General features: G+C 33.9%; 1 long non-coding RNA gene across 1 annotated transcript in view; it reads right to left on the bottom strand.

Annotated features, from left to right (window-relative positions):
• LOC144232050 (uncharacterized) overlaps window positions 1–18,402 on the bottom strand; it is a 561,855-nt gene that overhangs the window by 444,250 nt on the left and 99,203 nt on the right. The window contains exon 2 of the long non-coding RNA XR_013335300.1: window positions 16,838–16,944. This is a non-coding gene — a long non-coding RNA (uncharacterized LOC144232050). The remainder of the gene's footprint in view (window positions 1–16,837; window positions 16,945–18,402) is intronic.

Genomic DNA, 18,402 nt, shown 5'->3' on the forward strand with positions numbered 1-18,402 from the left:
TATCAATATATAGATATATAAATTTATTTTTATTTGAAGATGACATAATAGTATATATGTAAACTTCCAGAGAATTCAATGATTAAACTAAGGCCAAAATAAAAAATCATATATGGTAGAAAAAAAGACAAATAATATATACAAATTGATGTCACCTATACACACAAATTAGCAAAAGGTAGAATGGAAAAAAATGCTGTACGATGGCTACCACAATAAATTAAGTACTAAGGAATAAATTTAATAAGATATGTGAATAACATATTTGAAAAAATCTTTAAAATAATCTGAAAGACAGAACAATAGACATGAACAAATGGAATACTATTACTTTTCTTGGATAACATGAGTCAACATTATGAAGATGTCAATTGTCAACATGTTAATTATAAACTTAACATGACTGCACAAAATATTAAATAAGAGCCAGTTAAGTAAGTTGCAAAATCTTGTAGAAAAATAATTATGGTGAAAAAGCTAGAAAAATTTGTTTAAAAGGAGCAAGAGGGCATCTAGCACAACCAACTATTAAGACAAAATTAAGACAGGGTATTATGAGAATATGAATGGAACAGAATAGAAAGTACAGAGAGAGACCTAAGTACATATGTAAATTTAATATAGAATAGGCTGGCATTTCAAATGTCTGAGGAAAATATGTACTTTGAAATAAAAGGTATTAATACAATGGATAGCCTTTTGGAAAAACATCACATCTATATTCCAAATATGTCAGAATAAACTAAAAATGGATAAATTATCTAAATATAAAAAGTGAAACCATACATAGACTAGAACAGAACATTGGTGAAATTCTTTTATAACCTCTTTATAAGGAAAGCCTTTCTAACTTTCACTAAAATCCAGATACAATAATAGATGAACTGAGCTACATAAAATATTTGAAAATAACCTTTACCAGGGAAGAAAAATCAAAATTAGCAATTTTTTAAAACAAATACAAAATATGAGAAATTATTTGCAGTATACATTGCAGATAAAGGGTATTCCATAAATATAACAAACTCTAAACTATGAGCAACCAGACAAGAATATATGCTTCATAGGAAAAACAAAATACGAAAATGATTTTAAGATTCTTAATTTATAAAAATTAAGATTAAAACTTTCCTTATTAACTATTTCTCATTTATCAGATTGACACAAATCCAAAGCTTGACAATACAGTCTGCTGGGGAGGTTGTGAAGAAACACATTCTCATACATAGTTGGTGAAAACATAACATTATGCCACCCTGATGAAGGAGAATTTGGCAGTAACTATCAAAATTAAATACTTCTTTTTACTCAGCAGTTCTACTTCTGGGAATTTACTCTGAGGACCTATTCTCCGTACTACAAAAAACACATATACCATTTATTGGAACATTAATAATAATAATAATAATGGCAGCAAAATATTGAACAGAAGTTAGATGCCCTGCAATAGTAGGCTATAGATTTTTATAAACTACTGTATCTTCAAATTATGGAGAACCATGTAGCTACATAAAAAGACTGAGATGTTTATAAACTGATAAGGAGTGGCTTTCAGGACATATTGTTTAATGAAAAAAAAATTCTTGCTATCTGTTGTGTAGGAATGATAAGGAAAGAGAAGATATGTATTTAAGTGGGTTTCTCTGTGTTATGTATTTTTTTGCTTATTTTTGCCAAGTTGACAGAGAAAAAATAAAACAAATGAATAAAAATGGTTATCTAAAGATAGTAAGTAGGAACAAGGTAAAAGAAGCAGAAAAGAATAAAACGTTTATGATTCATACACTTGCATACATTATATATAATAATGATCTAATGTATAAAATATATAGCATATACTCTATAGTATAAGTAGTATTAAATAATGAATTAATATAAATATATTGATATATATATCAATACAATTCATATATGAATTGTATATTAATAATTATGTTTTAATATATATTTTAATAAACATTTATACTTTAAAATACTATGTCTGGCANACTATATATATTATTTAATGTGTGAGCCATATAAATTCTTTATATAATCAAAAAGTAAAGGAAGACAAGAATATGAAAACATTGCAATTGAATACAAATAGAAACAAATGAATTTAACCATATATCAGATTTATAACACAAATGCACGTGCATGAACACACACACAAATCTAAGTAACTTCTGAATAAAGTGTTATGACTTTAAACCCCTAGTGGGATATATTTTAAAGACAAAAGGATTTTTTTTAATCTGAATGTTATTTAGCAAGTTTGCTGTTGATATAGTGGTATAGTGTAGTAATTCTAAATTCTAATCCTATATCATGTGAAAACTGTAGAATACATAGAGTAAAAATACTGATGTTCTTAGAAGTGGGAAACGTAAGATTCAAACATGGACTGAGGAAACAGTGAAAAACTCTGCAATGTATCTATCAGAATAAAAAAAAACATATATGTATTTACACACATTTTTTTAGCCTATACCCTGGAAATGTGTGAAATGATATGCACCTAGTGAACCCAGACACTGGTTTCTTTTTAATGTTTATTTATTTTTGAAAGAGAGGGACAGAGTGCAAGTCGAGCAGAGGAGGGGCAGAGAGAGAGGAAGACACAGAATCTGAAGTGGGCTCCAGGCTCTGAGCTGTCAGGACAGAGCCCAACATGGTGCTCAAACTCATGAATGGTAAGATCATGACCTGAGTCAAAGTTGGATGCTTAACTGACTGAGCCACCCAGGTGCCCCTGCTGGTTTCTAAATTCAATTCCCCACCAAAATAAACTAAAGATCTTTGGAGAAATGGTTGCTTCCTGGTCTTCGTGAACTTGAAATATTTTGCTTAGCCAGAAAGCAAGGAAGTAAAACAAAAGAGGGAGGGAAGAAGAGGACGTTCTTTCTTAAAGGGTTCTATTAATAAATGTAAAATGAATGACATAAATAGAAAATCATCATTTTGCAAGCACTAATGTAATCACTGATTCAAACAATATCAGCATGAATGCTAGAAATATTGAATGAAATTTTGAGTACAGCATATTCATATATCTTAAAGTATCACCCACAGTTATCTATCAAGTACAAGAGAACAGGATACTTTTGCAATGGAAAAATCTCAGAGATACCATCTTAATCAAATAATTAAAGTTAGCATCACCAATGAAGGAAAAAGTCAGTATTATATGTCCTCTGATTTAATACAGTGAGAAAGGCACAATATAATCTGTATAGTGTTCTTGACAGTAATGTTTAACTTGATTCCAATAATATAGAAATAATCAGTAGGAAATTATACAAAACAACAGGCCTAGACATTTTTTTGAAAGTCCCAGAGTAATGAAAAATAAGAGAGGGATTGTTCTAAATTAAAAGAAATTAAGAAAATTGAATGTACTGAATAATATCTGATTGAATCATGATTTTATCAAAATATTGAAAATGAAATTTGAAAACTGAATTATGAGCTTATGAAAAATAAAATAACTATAAGGGATACTAAATGGATAATTGGGAAGTTTTTAATATGGGCTGATATCAGATAATATTTTTACATTGATATTCTATAGTTTGGTTGTGACAATAACATTACGGTAATGAAAAAGAATGTCCTTGTGAAGAGATATATGTTGAAGCTGTTAGGGGTGAATGATGATATCCGCAACTGATCTTCGAATGGCTCAGCAAATATGTATCTATATGTATGAAAGAGGGATTAGAAAACCAGTAAATTGGTTAACCACTAGTGAATCTAGATAAAGCATGTAAGTGTTCATTACATTATTTTTTTTAGTTTATCCATAAGTTTACGTTTATTCAAAATAAAAAGCTGGAAAAAATTAAAATATTTGGCACTAATAAACTAAAAAAGGTCATTGACTTGAAAAGGTTTAGAAATTATTTTAAGCTGCACAAAACTATCTAAGGCATCATAATATAATCACAGTCAGATAATTTAATAGTCTCTTAGCACCTAAACTAGAACGATGTAAAGGGAAGCATGTGCCATTTGATTAGCACATCATTACTCTATATAAAAAGATATCATATGATTTCACTCATGTGGCATTTGAGAAACTCAACAGCTGAACACAGAGTAAAGTATGGAAAAATAAGATAAACACAGAGGATGCAAATCATAAAAGACTGAGGGTTGCTGAAGGGTAGGTGGGGTAAGGGTTAAATGGGTGATGGGCATTAAGGAGGACAGTTTTTGGGATGAGCACTGGCTATCATATGTAAGAGGTGAATCACTGGGTTCTACCCCTGAAGGCAAGACTGACTATGCTGTATGTTAGCTAACTTGAATTTAAATAAAAAAAAAAAAGATATTCCTATCAAAAGTAGAAATACAGTTTTCTCATATATTGTCCTCATCCGCCAAATACATGTAGTAATTCAAAAGAATGTTCACTCTTCAGTTAACTGTAGGAGTGTACTGTAGATTTTGAAATAAAGTGAAGCTGGGCTGAGGTCTTAAATTTAATAATAGCAAAATCACTAATTAACTTCCACCTTGGCATCACGGAGCCCTGGTTTCAAGTCCATATCTATTATTCACCAGGAATGGAGTCACCATCTAACTTATTTAGATTGTATATTTCTTATCTGTAAATGTGAATAGGAATACCAAATTTGTTCCTGGCTCTGAAAAATTATGGATTAAATAATAGATATATGATAGCACAATGTCTGGCCAAATTAGGGGCTCCATAAATGTTATTTGAATCTGAATCTGGTATTGTCTAACAAAATCAATGGTATAACTTGTTTTTGACACTTGAACTTGGTTCTTTCTACATTAATATAGTCATCGGTGCTGTCTCCAAGAGAGAACACATTGAATTTCATGAGTATGTCCTCCCCAGCAGAGATACATCTTCAATTAACATTTGTATAAAATGACAGTTCTCAAAAAGACACAAGGCCATATGTAAACGAATAAGAAATTCTCATCCATAATTGATCCACAAACAGGATTTTAATTAATGCATTTTTCTAATAGCTATTCAGCTGTGACATCGGTATTATTGAAATTAAAACATTATAAAATATTGTTATCCCCATTATATAAATATACGTAGAAATAATTTTACCTTTTATAAATTTACCTCTTGTAGTTACTCTTTTTTTACAGAAATTTGACCAGACTATCAGCAAAGAGTTATCTAACACATTAATGAAGCAGGTGGTAATCTATGTAACATATTTTGAGAAATGTCATGACAGAAAGATCCCCAGACCCCTTCACCTAAAGATAACAAAAAGGTGCTACAGTCAATAACTCTACAAAAAAGGCAAGGAGTTCAAAAGCCCCTCCCACTCACAAAAATATTTTAATTAGTGGCATCTTTTTAAAATATGCTCCCATGGCAATAGGTGAATAAAAACAACAGTGAGTATGATAAGAAGGCAAATCCTCTAATTCACTATTTACCCAGAGGCTAAACCACATCACCTAAATAGTAGTCTACAGAGCTAAAAAGAGCACCTTGAGTGGCTGAGCTGTAGAGGAGACCCCTTCTCCCACCTACTCATATTAAATGCACACCAATCCTTGTTTGTAACCACTGATTTGTGTGGATATATGGTTTTATAATTGAGGAAGAAGAGAAACGCTTATATGGGTCTATAAGCTACCAACTCTGGCGAGCTAAGAATAATGGAGGACATGGCATCCATTTCCTGCCTGACCCATCCAAGTGTGAGCCCTTGATTCCAAAGGTTCCAGAGGTTCCAGAGGTAAAGGCAATAATGTTACTGAACTGTCTTATGAGATATTTACTGTGATTCTTAGAGGGCTTATAAGACAGAAGCTGTTGCAATGTCTTTATGAGAGTCTTTGTTTAACTCTTGACACAAGAGAAATTGTTTCCCTCCACTCTGCATTTCTGTGGCATTCTGAGGGCTGGCAGCTCTTTAGGCAGCCACACCTGAAGAAGATAGGTGGGCAGCTGTCAGCCTAGGCAGGAGGTGCAGCTCTGTGAGGCAATTATATGGGTGGAGTCTCCAGAATAGACAACAGCATGGGAGAAAGAATATTTGGGTCACATGGGAAAACATGGGATTGTGAGCACATGTGAGGCCTCTGTACCATTAATTTATACCATATGCTGCCATGGGTCAGTCTTCCTCAAAGAGCCCTTTTATCCTTTAAAAAAATTTTTTTAGACATTTCTATACTATAAGATAAAGAAAACATTTAATCACAACCTTCCAAAAATTGGGCCTCAACTAATTTTCCTTAATTTTCTAGAACACTCTGTTATAATCAGTGTTCCCCAAATATGTTAGCTAGTCTCTTTCCTCCCAGTCTCTCAACTTTGATTAAAATATATAATTTCCTGAATGTGGTATATCGCCTCCCACATTCCCTTCTTGCCCTCCTAAATACAAACTAGGTCAAGTACCATCATCTCCATAAACCCTTCATAGCCTTCAACAAACCAAGCAGTAGATCCACTGCTTCTCCAAAGATATGGCATCAATTGTCCATATTCAGATATTATGCATTGAGAACTAGAAAAAAAAAGTTGAGACATCAACAACTCTCTATTGTTTGGGAACATTTTTTCTTCTGCTGATGATTTTATATTTAGCCTTTGTATTTTAGTTTGGCTTTCCCATTTAGAAAGTAAGTTTCCTGATGATAGGGACTGTGTTATTTTATTTTCATCTTTGCATCTTCCACAGTGCTTAGCTTAGAGGTTCTCTACAAATATTTTTGGTGCATAGATTAATTCATTTATCCAGCATGGTATGGAGGGGGAAAAATGGAATATTTGGGGGTGACAACTGTACCACATTTTAAGACGTTACTCTCTTCTGCCCAGAAAATCTCTTCTTTTTTAATCTTATATTTTTAGTAATCCAGGTAAAGTCAAATTAGCAGGTCACAGTCCGCTAGCATTTAAAATTCCCCATCCCACAAGCAAAATTATCAGAGATGAAATGATCATGGGCACTTATTCATCAGGTTTACCAAGACCGAATATATGGCAGCCTGTATGTAAGGTAAAATCTATCTAAACGAAGAACCATCGTCTCCTTTTTATTACCCATTATGAATAAGTTTAAAGAGATTTAATAACCTAGACTTGCCAGGAAACTTAAGCTGTAAATAAGTTCTTTATATTTATCTTTAAAATGTATTTTTATGTACTAAAATAAAGACTCTTCTCTCCAAGTTCGTCGTTGATTAGTCAACCGCACTGGCAGAAAGACCTAAATGCTTTGCTTGGTCCTCCGCCTCCTTATTCACAAAGAATCAAAATTATAGTTATCGCGTTAAAACAATCAGCTGCTTAAAACTCCCATTTATGCGAGACAGTCAAAGATTATTGAGAACTGATGGTTATTAAACATGAAATTATAGGATTTGTGTTTGATTTTAATAGTCTCTCGTGTGCATCAAAAAGCGTTGCTTCCTCTTGCCATATGAAACCTTGCCTCTTTATTGTTTTACTAATACATTAATGTTATAAATACTTATGTCATACAATGTACAATAGGAAAAAGTCTCTTTGTATCATTAGCATGAGAAATCAGTCCTATGTGCAATTCAACACATTTCAAGACAAAAGATACCACAGATCTCCAACCTCCAGTGCAAAAGAAACTAAGCAGAAAGAGTTGCCGCCAATGTTTTTTAAAACAATATATAAAACTGGATGGTTGGGGAGGGAAAGCAAAGAGTTGATTCGCGTGACCAGGGTGAAAAGAAAAACAAACATTATAGTTGCAAAAACATATATTCCATAACAAGTTCTTAAGACTCCCAGGTGCAACATCAGCATCGCTCGAGTCTCGATTTTTATTGTAATCTTGTGGCTTTTTATTTGTAACTTATATGAAAAGAATCATATTGATTGGGGCAGATTTAACTCAGTAAAACCTATTCTACTGAGATTGTCTGTGCTAGGTGATTTTATCAAGTTCTCTTTTGGTTTCATTTTCTTCCTCATCCCTATTCCCAGGGGAGGCTGCAGCCCAGCTTGCAGAGCAAATTGCCCTAAATTGAGTTCTTTCTCTGGCATAGACAGGGCTGCCTTTGGCTCCTCAGCTTGAAAACTTTATGCATTCTTTTTTCCTTCTTCCTTAACAATCCCCTTCCCTTTTTCCAATTAAAATGGAGAAGTTTGCACCGGTACCTGCTCCCAATTAAATGAATACTGCATTACCAGCCGCACTCCCGGATCTTCTTTACCCTCCCTTCATTAGCCTTATTCCTCTGAGGCTGCCTGGCTGTCTGCCAGGGACTTATGGCAAGAATTCAAAATCTTGCACACTTTATCCCCTCCAAATCATTCTTGAATATAAGCAGTCTGCTCCTTAGGCCCAGCAAGAGAAATCCAAGAACGTGTTCAAAATGGATAGGGGGTGGGGAAGGAGAGAAGAGAAAAATGATTTATTTAAAAGGCAAAAAGCCTATGCAAAGAAAGACAAGCTAAAAGAGGTTAAGTTTCCCAGTTAATTGACCTTAGTTTCTTTTTTAAAATCCTGAACAGGAAGAACACAAATGACCGATCGGTGGCCATGCTTTATTTCTGAGCGCCTTCGTGCCTACAGGAAGTACATCATCATCTTCACACCTCAGGCATGCCGACTCCCCAACACTCAGATTATGCACCATGACCAAAAAAGCCAACCTCAGAAGCTTAGGCAGCTGCTTTTTCATAAAGATCAGTGTGGAATTTTCCAACACATGTGAGCGCTGTGGGGCCATTGCATCAGCAATTCTCAACTGACACTCGGAATCAGTAAGTGTGCGTCAAGCTGTCATGAATGATGACCCAGGTGTCAGGCCACAGAAACAAACAGGCATTATGTTTGTTTCCACTGCTTTCAGAACTGTGCAAATTCTATTTACAGAGTCTTTGAACACATTTTAGCAGAATATGTGATCAAATCCAAGTTCTTGTACATACTGTCTGTGTGACCTTAGGCAAGTTAATTAACTTCTCTGAGTCTCATGGTCCTCATTTCTAAAATAGGGATAATAAGTGTATCTAGCACCAAATGCTAGATAAGGTAAGGGGAACATGTAAATTACTTAGCACAATTCCTGTACATGGTACACAGCTAGTGTAAACTCTTATTATTGTCGCTACTAGTGTTGATATTAAGCAAAAATATACCATATTATCTGACAGAATGCTTGGAATCTTTCCCAGAACATGGCAAGGGCTAAGGACAATTGGTAGATGATTTTTAATTTTATGAAATGAAATGAATATGCTACTGGACTCTACGAAGCATACCCTTGTTTGGCACAGACACCAACGTAGCCATGACATACACTAAAGTCATTATTAGAAAACCTACCACTTAGTGGCAATTACAGTCATCAAATTCTTCAAGCACCTTAGAAAAAAATACATATTTTTAATATATATAGTCATTGTTGACTTTTTCTAAGGACAACACATGATTGCACACTTTAAAATAGTCATCACTAAAGTCAATTTGATTCAGCTCTGAGAATTAACGGAATTTAATTTATCTCTTAGCGAGAAAATTTCAAGGCATACCATAGTGCCATGGTTTACCACTTTAAAGCAAGAAAAGCCATAATTACTAAATTAAATGATTATATTGATGAAAAGACACAAAGAAAATGTATAAGTTTATGAAAGGGGATAAATATCATAAATGCATTTGTGCTGATCATTTTTACCACCCAGAATAGACACAACACTTTTCTCTACACAAACTGCAAGACTATTGCCTGATCTGTAAGAAATATACTGTGTTGTCTGAGAAACTTAAGGCAGCAGACATACTCTCAATACAGGAAGGTACTCTATAAATAACATTTTTTTGATTTATCAAATTCAAGTCCAATTTCCCATAGCACTTTGTACAATTATAGGAAGGCAGATATTGGAATCAGAGAGCTGGAATTATATTCAAGCCTCAACCTTTTCTTGCTGTATGCAACCTCTAGAAACTTACTTTGGCTTCTCAGACCCTTAATTCCTCAAATATAAATTAGATCTAAATAGCTGTAATGTGAAGTCATTATAAGAAAGGCATTTGAAATGTTTTAACTTGAGCCATAAGAAGCTCTCTACTTTCACCATTAACATTATCACAATGATTATTGTCAAGTTTTTACTTTTTAAAGCTTAGTTCTTAAAATAGGGAAAGAACCTGAAATATGAAGTCAGAGATTTTGAAGTATGTCATCAAATTCTGCTGGAACTGCATTGAATCCAACAGAGGTAACACAGACTCACTAGTTCAGATCATGCATATTTGAGGGAAACTAAATTCATATGGTTTTTAGAGATTTGGTTTTAAGGCATGCATTGTGAAACCTACTACATCCAGATATTATCTAAATTGTTGCTTAACAAAAAGATATAATCACATGTACTAGAACATCAGATATAAACAAGGTTACACAGCAATGGCAGAGTCAGGACTTAAGCTCAGGTCTCCCAATTTGAGGTAAGATCTCCCAGGTGATACTTGTACACATAATATCATAATGCAGAGATGTCATAAACCCAGTTACATGTCAGGGGGAAAAAACTCTATAAGAGAGTATGGCACTTTCTAATGTTGTACTATCACAGGCATTTTTAAATTACAAAATTAATTTTAAAGAAAAATGTATTCTAAACCTGAAGTATCACAGGCATATTCCCTGAAACCAGGCCCCTTGTTATACGCTCTTGGTTAATGGCACTATCCTCCACCCATGTCAGAAATTGAGAGCCATACTGATATTTCCCCCTTCAATAAGTTACTTGCACTAACAATTATCTTTCCATAACATTGACCAAACCTGAATCTTCCCATCAGTCTTTGATATTACTGCCTTAACTCAGGGCCTCATTGGCTCAGGCCTGAACTCCCAACTAGTCTCCATTACTGCAGCTTTCCTACTCACTCTTCATTCCAAATTCTACTCTCTGTTCTTCACATTCTCATCAAATGACCTTCCTAAACAGTCGGATTGTGCTACTCCCCAACCTGAAACCTTCAATCTCATGTCAGACTCTTCTCGGTCATCCCCCCATATGCCTATCTCTCTGCACTCTCATCCTCAGTCAATGCCCGCTCTCATTCCCCATGCCTTCTGTGTGTCAGCTGTATTCTTCATCTTTGCTCCTTGTTTTTTAGCTTACACCATTCTTCCAGTCTGCAATGCCATTTTTTTCTCACTCAGTCTAAATATTCCTTTAATGCTTGAAAGGAAACTAATGTAAGTTCTATAAAGTCCTATTACATGAAAGCTTGTCTCAGTTACGGAGACAAGTCTGTTAAAATCTCTTTAGTTTGTGGGTTTGTTGATCTTCCATCTAGTTCTATCCATTTATGCTTTATATATTTTTAATATAATTTTAGGTATACATAATGTCTATATATAAATATATGTGTATATTTATATGTTCCATTTAACTTTAAATTACTTTAAAATCTATTTTGTCTAATAATGGTACAGTTACAGTAGGCTTCTTCTGGTTAATATTTATTTGGGATAATTTTTCCAACCTTTTACTTTTATCTTTGCTATATATTTATGTTATAAGTATGAATGTTTAGATAGCATACAACTGGGATTTTAAAAAATCCAGTCTGGCCATTTCTGTCTTTTAATTGAAGAGTTTACTCTGTTTTCATTAATTGGGATTACTGGCCTATTTGAATTTATTTCACTTAATTCATGCACCTGAGACTGACCTATCTGATTTTCTTCCTGTTGCTCTGTGTCCTTAATTCCTTCCAGAAGCATTTCCTGAGCAACTATATATTGCAAACATTATTCCAGGCATTGGAGATCAGAGCTGAAGGGGACAGACAAAATCTTTTCTCTCAGTGAGATTACATTCTACTGGGTAATACAGACAATGGATAAGTAAATAATTGATTCGTAATTTCAATCGATGTTAATGAAGATATATAAAAAAATTATGTTCTATTCTTACTGTCTTTAATCTTTTCAGGAAATCAATTTTTCTACCCAGACTAAAAGAGTAGCTTTGTAATGGGTCTCTCCTTCTTTGCTTCTCTTCTGACACATCTGCTTCACTAATATTCTTATAATTCAAACATTATAATCTAAAAACCTTCAGTGCCTCCCTGTTGACTTCTTCACTGGGCAAAAATACCTTAGCCTGACATTCAAAGCAGTCTACAAAATGACTTAGATTATGTTTTCCAGCTCTTTCTTTTGTATATCCCTGTATATCTTCTATTCTCTCCAGACAAATGAACTAGTTAAGTCCTATTACCAAACACATCTAGTTATTTATTTTTTCTGCCTCTTACTCCACTTTCTCATCCCTTCAATTGGATTCACTCTCCTTTCTACTATCCTTCAAAGCATAATTTGAAATATAACTGACCTCCAAAACACCCTTCATGATTCCATATATTTGTGAGCCCTCTCTCTTCTGAATTCCACAGCACTTACTATTATTTTTTACCTTTTTATAAAGTACCATCCTATTTTTTTCCACTTATTGTAGTGTAAACTTCTTAATGGCAGGATTTTTTCTTACTCATTTTGACTTTTAAACAGTACTAAGCACAATATCCTAAAAATAACACCAGCAGTAAATATTCTTTGTTTTCTTTCAAGTTCTTTATTTAAATTTTAGTTGGTTAACATATAGTGCAATATTAGTTTGAGAAGTAGAATTAGTGATTCATCACTTGCATACAATGCCCAATACTCATCACAACAAGTGCCCTCCTTAATGCCTGTTACCCATTTAACCAATTGTACTACTAGGTATTTACCCAAAGAATACAAAAATACTGATTCAAAGGGGCACATGAACCCCAATGTTTATAGCAGCATTATTAACAATAGCAATATTATGGAAAGAGACCAAATGTCCACTGACTGATAAATGGGTAAAGAAGTTGTACATTCATTCACATATATATACACATATACATATATATGCGTATACATATATATGTATATTTATATATGCATACATATATATGTATATACACAATGGAATGTATGTGTATATATACATATATATACATAATGGAATATTAATCATCCATAAAAGAGCAGCAAATAACTCTTGAATTAAATTAACAATTGTGTCTAAGCCTCGCCACTACTTTATACTATCTATCTTTATCCTATGAGGTAACAATGCCAATAAATGCCAAAATATAAAAAATTATGTTGCCTCATCCTGGAGAAAATTGTTTTGAAAAGTAAAACACCTCAAATGATTAAAAAATTCTGGGTAAATTGTAAAAGCTAAGTAGGCAATAGAAATATAATGAAATATATTCACATTTACTTATAGTTCAAATAATGAGTAAAAGTATATCTTGCTTGCTGGGAGTGGGGGAAATAAGAAGAAGAGAAGAGGAAAGATTGGAGAGTAATTACTTCATATATGACGTATATAAGTTCCTTGAAAATGTGGACATATTATTAACACATTCATTCAACATTTTTAAAGAAAACATGTATGGAGTACCTACTACATGCAAAGCAAGCACTGTGCATCATGGAGTACAAAGATGAATAAAGCTTAATATTTGCCTTTAAGTAGATGGAGCTTAGTGAGAAAAAAGATAAACAGAGGAAAAGGTACTAAGCATCACAACAGAAGGATCTACAAAGTAAAACTGGAGAACTCAGGCAGGAGGCTCTGTAAAGGCTTCAGGTGAATTAGTTCTTCTACTGAGAGAACAGCATGAGAGCTGGAAAAGGCAGGCCTTTATGCTTTCATCGTATTTATGCCCTCTCCTAACTTGCAGATATTATAGTGATAAACTGATAATATTTTAAATAAGCTTAATCTCACACTATGGAGGTATCACTATCTATTTGCACGTAAGATACTTTACAAACTTCTGATTAAGCATAATTGTGGATGCATGCATTTACTTATTCCTTGTCCTTACAAAACCACACTAAACTGAACGTGAAAGAATTTTAAAACATAAATCTAAAGATGAAAAATGGGAGAGAACATACCAGATAAGCAATATCAAACACATTTCTGAAATGTCTTCTTCTGTTGGAAGACAGATGGATGAACAGTGACTGCTACCAAACCAGATAAAGCTGAAACTTCGTCCTAAATTGAAGCCAGTAAGAAGCTGGCAATTCTACCAAAAAGCCCAGAAGCTCTCAAGATATGGAAACACCAGGTGTCTCTGAAGGTATACATATGTATATACGGTATATGTACTCTGAAGGTGTGTGTATCTGTGTGTATAATGGGGAAGGAGTGTATGAATAAACCAACAGGACTACTTGAAAGTTTACCTAAGTTTACCTAAGACATAAGTAGATGTCTTTCCTTACCCCAACAGATGAACAGAGGTTTATACTGTAGAGATTTGTATAGTGAATAACAGGGTGAGATGTTTTATTGAGTAACAGGGGACGAAGCGCAAAACCCTTTATTAAATGGTGACCTGAAGGTCATCTTTTGTCTGTTTCCAGAACACGGTCCACTAGGCTTTCACTCTCCAAGCCTAAAATTGGAGAAGTCCTCTCTAGAGAAACTGTAAGGCCCAGAGAAAACATATAAGCCATGAGATGAAGGTTCTCCAAATTAAAAAGCTATATTACCACCTTATCACATGGTAGTAAACCTTTCCTATTAATACATTTCCATTATAAATAGGCTTTCCAAATAAGTATGAGGCCCTTACTCTTAAATATAGAGAGATAGCCAAGGATCACCAAACATGTGGAGAAATCTTCTAGCATGAAAGAGGAAAAAAAAAATAGATTCTGGAATATGAAGGGGGTCAGGTTTCTGGACAGAAATATGAAAACTAAAAGATAATTAAGGAAAGTTTACAAAGTTTTGATGCATCTGATGTATTAACATGGAAAAGGGTGATAGTTGAAGAATAAACACGCAGATTTAATAAGGGAGAAGATATGAAATATGGAAATTCAAAGAAGTGATTCAGTGTGTTCACTGATTGATCTGAAAGAAAATTGCATCATTTTTCAATGTTGAAGACATGGTTGCAGGAAACTCCGAAGGAAATATTTAAAATCAATTCTATTGACAAAGTTTTACTAATTGATTTATTTAAAAAGCTCTTCAAGTAAACTGACATACTTCTTCAATGACTGCTAGATTATGAAGAAAGAATTGTTGCTTGTTGGAGGTATCATTTGTACCTGATTCTCATAATTGAAATCAATGTCACAGATGTGCCTCTCTCTTTAAAATTGTGGAGCAAAATAAGAAAATAAGCTGTTATGTTTAACCTTTCTCCTAAAATAAAAACTCCCTAGAAATTAAAATTCTGGCCATAAATGTCAGGTCCCTTGAGTTTCCCCAGAAGTCTCACAATAAAACTTTAACGTGGGCTAGCTTTAGTGGCTACCTATTCCCCGCAACAATCCCTAATTGGGTATGTGTAATAAAATGTAAGCAATATAAATAGAACAAGATTTCATGGGAAACTTCCCTCCTTAGCTATTTAGTGATTGTTCTTTAATTAAAAGCACTTGATTACATTTTCATTCCTAAAGGAAGAGTCTGCAATTATAAAAAGAAACACTTTCTTCTTCACTTCAGTCTAGCCTCAATTCAAATCTTCCCAAAGCACTTCAAACATACTAGCTCATAAGTTCAGACTGCATCAAGAAGCCTGGCTACTATAGGAAATTGGTCTTCTGGTTTGGGTAAATCAAAAGGAGAAATATAGAAGGTTACATTGTGGGTCAGGAGTGCACCAGAGGCTCAGTGTCCAATGAAGAAGTGAAATAGATTTATTTCGTAAAAACAACGAGCAACCTCTTATTTCCAAAAACAATCTCTTTAACTTTACATAGTCAAATTATGCTATTTTCCCAAATTAAATAACTTTGACAAGGTTATTATTCAGCCTCTTTCCAGTTTCCAACAAACTAAGCAAATGCTAATCACAATGCAATGAAAACCCAGTAACAGCCTCAAAATTCACAAACCTTTGTTTGAAATCCTCTGAATCCCCAGATATAAAAAATACAAAACCTAAATCTTCTCCTCCTTTTTCTCTATCTCCCCAAAATAACCCATCCCAAAGCAAAAATAACCATTTGCACAATGCTCACATGCTACAAAATATATACAACAATTCCAAAATTAATTTCCAGAAGCACTAAAATTTCTAAATTGTGATGGAACCACTAACTTAACTAGAAAATGTTTCAAATTTCTGGGTTTCTTTTGAGAGCATAATACCGTACCTCAAGACCAGAGAGATGGGAATTCTAATATGCTACCTTCTTAAAAACTGGTGAAGGGGCTGCTAGTATGCAATGGGAAAGTTTCCTATATGAATAAATATATGGTCTATCATTTGCTAATATTTTAACTATTTAATAATGCACTGAATTTTTTCATTTCATTTCATTTCATTTCATTTCATTTCATTTATTTCATTTCATGTTTTTGGTTCTCAGTAATGTAAACCTCTTAGATTTAAATCAGAGTCATGTCCATCAAAGCCTTTCTGGGGCAAAGAATGAGCCTGTACACATAAGACAATTCTCCAAAGAAGATATTTACCAATCTTTTTTTTTAATGTTTATTTATTTTTGATAGAGACAGAGGGTGAGTGGGGGAGGAACAGAAAGAGAGGGAGACACAGAATTTGAAACAGACTCCAGGCTCTGAGCTGTCAGCACACAGCCTGATATGGGGCTTGAACTCAGGAACTGCAAGATCCTGACCTGAACCGAAGTCTGATGCTTAACCAACTGAGCCACCCAAGCACCCCAGATATTTTCTAATCTTTACCAAACATTGCCCTAAGGGTACTTAATTTCAATACAAGAACCATTATAAAATTATTTTAGAAGAACCTTGACAACAGTAAATTTGGCCTCATTATCTCAGTGTACTCACACATTTTGTGCACAGGCTCAGGACATAAGGAGTCAAAACCACCTCTGATGCTTCTTGACAGATTGGAAACAAATCGGATTCCACAAGGGTGTACACGCCAAGGACATCTAGAAGCCAAATGACAAAAAATTAAAATTTACAGATTCTGTCTATGTAGACACAGGAGCAACTCTGAGATTTTTAAATGCTAACTGTACCATCAAGAAAATGTCCATTTTTTGTTATGCTTTATTGTTTCAAGACTTCATCAAAAATTGCCCCATGCCCTGAAAGCAGATCTTCTATGTCAGAAACTTACTCCTTGGTAATTTATGTTAGCCTCAGTTTTCATTTCAAGAAGGATAGAATTTCAGATAGGATGTTGGTTTTTCATGAAGATTTATTCAAACACTTCATGAATTTTATAATTAAAACTTTAATCATTCACAGAAAGAGCATCTTAAAATGTCTCATAGAGTAGTTAAGAAGACAAGCTTTGAGGAGCTGGTATGAGTTGAAGTAGAGTTTCTTACAGACAAAAATGGAATAAAAATAGCACTTACTTCATGACAGAGATGCTAGGATTAAACATGAGCATAGTATTTGACATGATATTTAAAAAATATGAGATTTGTTATATTATTAGTCCCCATTCACTCAAAATTCACATATACTTAAGAACCACCTTCTTACTCCCTTTGCAAGTAATTACTCCTTTTTAATTAATGAAGGCAATTATTTTAGAATATTTTCCCATAGCCAAAGGAAAAAAAACAGCTTTAATGAAAAAAAAAAAAAAGGAAACAAAGAACGTTCAGTGAGCTTAGGGACTACCTGAAAACTCAAAACCAATATTAAAAAAATTAGCAGCAGAGTCCTGAGAAATAAAACCAAATAATTGTACAGCACTTTGTAACATCCAGTAAAAGCAAAGAGACCCAGTGCTAGGAGCTGCACTATGTCCTGCCAGTTCTCTCTACTTCATGCAGTATCACTAGATAGGTACAGCAGACTCCTTAGTTCTTTGTTGCCCTGAGCTTCTCCAAAATTATAATCAAAGGAAATGCTTATAAATGTGTAATTTATTTGAATGCAGTCCCAGAAAGTATGATCAATGAATAAGTGAAACCAGAAGGAGAACAAATAAATACAAGCATATATAAACAAGTCAATGTAAGCCACTAGTTGCTTAACCTAACAAGACCTTCTAAGAAGAAGCCTTATGGAACTGATTTGAGAACCATGTCCCCAAAGGAAGAAAAGGGGAAACATTAATCCATAGGCTCCCATTCCACAAAGGCCAAAGGGTACTCTGAATATTGCCACCTACACTGCAATTCCAAGTTTCTCATATATCATTGACAAACATGTGGTTTCATCCCATGGTCTCATCCCATGTGTGAGCGAGGCATTATTAATTTGCACCTACATGAAATAAACCAATGCCTGAATGCAACTGATAGTAACAGCCACAGTTGAAATAAGTGTTGAAAATTTTAAATAATGTACTAGAGTTGAGCATACAAAAATCAGTCAGGGGCGCCTGGGTGGCTCAGTCAATTAAGCATCCCACTATCGATTTGGGC

Source organism: Crocuta crocuta, unplaced genomic scaffold, assembly GCF_008692635.1.
Source record: "Crocuta crocuta isolate KB4526 unplaced genomic scaffold, BGI_CrCroc_1.0 scaffold194, whole genome shotgun sequence".
Taxonomy (NCBI): domain Eukaryota; kingdom Metazoa; phylum Chordata; class Mammalia; order Carnivora; family Hyaenidae; genus Crocuta; species Crocuta crocuta.